The sequence below is a fragment of the Amphimedon queenslandica genome, unplaced genomic scaffold, assembly GCF_000090795.2.
Source record: "Amphimedon queenslandica unplaced genomic scaffold, v1.1 AMPQUscaffold_10425, whole genome shotgun sequence".
NCBI lineage: Eukaryota > Metazoa > Porifera > Demospongiae > Haplosclerida > Niphatidae > Amphimedon > Amphimedon queenslandica.
The window spans coordinates 3,833-6,924 of NW_003549307.1; the positions used below are offsets into that span (position 1 = coordinate 3,833).

The 3,092-nt window shown below is 33.9% G+C and overlaps 1 long non-coding RNA gene across 1 annotated transcript; it reads right to left on the minus strand.

Moving 5' to 3' along the window:
* Window positions 1-166: 166 nt before the first annotated feature.
* Window positions 167-3,092, minus strand: LOC109590156 (uncharacterized). The gene is made up of 5 exons (XR_002189180.1): window positions 3,014-3,092; window positions 2,265-2,354; window positions 2,051-2,137; window positions 1,408-1,598; window positions 167-300 (listed from the first exon to the last, which is right to left on the minus strand). It is a non-coding gene; the product is annotated as an uncharacterized LOC109590156 (long non-coding RNA).

Genomic DNA, 3,092 nt, shown 5'->3' on the forward strand with positions numbered 1-3,092 from the left:
CTAATAATTTGATTTTGTGGAAGTACATGTAATTCTCGTGAATGTTTAAAAAATCACAAAATTTACAACCCTCGAAAATTTGCATTATAGTACTATACGTCAACAAAAAAACATCAACATGTACTAATATTATACACAGAAATATGCTCTATCTATTCTTACCATAAGTATTGCTGGGTGTGTTCCCCCAGTGGTCCTTATACTCTACATATCCACCAATTGGCACCCTCTTAATATTCGGTCTGTTACTCCTCCTTACTCCAGGAGTGAGATCAGTCCTTCGAGTGATCTCAGTGATAGCTAAAGTGAAGGTAAATTGTAATGAGAAGAAAATAGATCCAAACACCCAAAATTAAAAGTAGTAACATGACTTAGATATAGACTATTAATAATATTACATGTGTGCTGTAATACCATATACGGCATATATTTCATGGGGATTAAATTTCACGATTTTTGTGTTTTGAAAAATATCCCAAAATTAAAATATGCAAAATAGCGTGCTGATTGTATAGTGGGTGTGGTAATTACATTAAAGTCGTGAAATTTTTATTCGCAAATAGAAAAATGCAATCAAATCGTGAAATTTCATACCAGCAAAATATATGCCGCATACGGTACTATTTAAAGCTGCTTTAAAATTTGGCCAATGCTGCATGGGCTATTACAGCACATACATGTACATGTATGGGACCATATAGCCAGTAATTTGGAGGAACAAAATTTTTTGTAAATCACAAAATTTTCGATGATTGGGATGTAGAAAGTGTGAGCACATACTGATAATGTTTCATTTTTAAAAGTTACTAAAAATTGGGTTAAAGTCCCTGTACTATAGTACAGTGTCATGGGCCAAATTTCGCCAAAAATGACTAGGAGAGATTTTTCATTTTTATAATTTTTTCCTGATACATATACATGTTCTTATGTTGTGTAGCAAGTTTGAGCTGATTCCAATCAAAATTAGATTTTTTATGAATTTTTTTAATTACTCAAAAATCGGGCCAAAGTCCCTGTACTATAGTACAGGGTCATGGGCCAAATTTCGCCAAAAATGACTAGGAGAAAATTCTCCATTTTTATAATTTTTCCTGATACATATACATGTTCTTATGTTATGTAGCAAGTTTGAGCTGATTCCAATCAAAATTAGATTTTTTATGAATTCTTTAAATTACTCAAAAATTGGGCCAAAGTCCCTACAGTATACAGTCTGAGGCTAAAGTTTGCTAAAAATAAAAAGAAGAGCCTTCTCCATTTTAATTTTTTATACATGAATTTGAGCTGACTCCAATCAAAATTCAATTTTAAAGATGCTTTTTTCAGTCAATCAAGGGGCAAAACAATATAAAAATAAATAATATAAAAATTACATGTACATGTACATATACAATCAAACACACTTACTCCTCTTGGTTGGTTGGCGTCGTCGTGGTGGAGGGCAAGTTATTTTCTTCCGTTTCCTCCTTGACTTCACAACAGTCTTCAAAGGAGAAGCATTAGGCAACTGATCAATTGGAGCAGCTTTAGAAGGAGAAGCTACATCCTGTATGCTATCAATGATAAGAGGAGGCGTGTCTTTCCTGGCAGTGGAAGGCCTACAATGTACATGTGCATGTATGAATATTAAAACATCAGATAATTAAACTCTAATAATTCGTTAGATGACTCTAATCATAATTACAATGAATAAAGGCAGTCAAGACAACAAACAACCTACAATTTAAACTTTTAATCCCCTCTTAGTTTTTACTATAACTTCTCTCTTTACTCAACTTATACTTATTGTAGTGGAAAACCCACAATACATTTACATCCATACTGCAACATGAGATGAGATGGTTTGTATTATATGGCCCGGACACTGCCAGTAATTTGAATGATAAAATTTTACAATTCAAAAAACTTAAGTGTCTCATATAAGTGGTATATGCACTCTAATCATAATCAAAATAAATTAAGACAGTCAAGCCAACATTTCAACTAAACTATGGCTACATTTTAATTCTCTCTTAGTTTTTATTATATTTTCTCCCTTTACTGGACTTACTTTGAATTGGTCACAGTAGTCCTGGTAGAGGCTCTACTAGTAGGAGGAGGTTGTGGAGGAGGAGGAGATGAAGTTGTAGTTGTATGCCTAAAAAATTTAAAAATATTCTCACAGTATCTCCCCAACAATAAATCCCACTACTAGCGTATAATGGTAATAAAGGTACAGTATATGTAAATGTAGTACATGTACATATTCAAGTGACTTAATGTACCTTGAATTATTGGTAGACCTTGAAGCATTCCTAGTGGAGGGTCTGGTGGTAGTGACAGGAGGAGGTGGAGGAGAAGGAGATGAAGTATGCCTAAACAATTTTAAAATAATTATTCTTATAAATATACAGCCTGGCCTCCACAATTCAATTCGTACCATACACAGTATGCATGTACATGCACATAGTACAACTGTATAGTATAGAGTGGGATTCATTCACAAATTACCGTATACAGTCAAACCTGTCTATTCCGGACACCTTGGGACCAAATAAAACTGTCCTTATTATAGAGGTGTCCTTATTTCAGAGGTTCATTAATACACATTTATATTGTATTGGGACTGATACTACCTGTCCTGATTATAGAGGTGTCCTTATTTTAGAGTGTCCACAATAGCAGGTTGCAGGTTTCACTGTAGTGGGTAATTTTGGAGGGGATTAAATTTGGCGAATTTGGCGTTTTGATAGCCATTCACCAAAATAAAACCCCACCATTTTGAGCTATTATACGCATGCTCAATGACACGTGGCCACAAATTCGCCAAAATTAAAATCCACCAATTACCAAAATTTAGCAATTCACCAAAATTTATCCCCTCCAAATCTACCCGCTATACAGTAACCTACATGTACATGTAGTGATGTACCGATTTAGTAAATTTTGTAATTTATATGTAATTTATAAGTAAATTTATATGTATTGTATATATGTATTAATATATGTATTGTTCTCTCTTTACTGGATTTACTTTGAATTGGTCACAGTAGTCCTGGTAGAGGCTCTACTAGTAGAAGGAGGTTGTGGAGGAGGAGTTGTAGTTGTGTGCC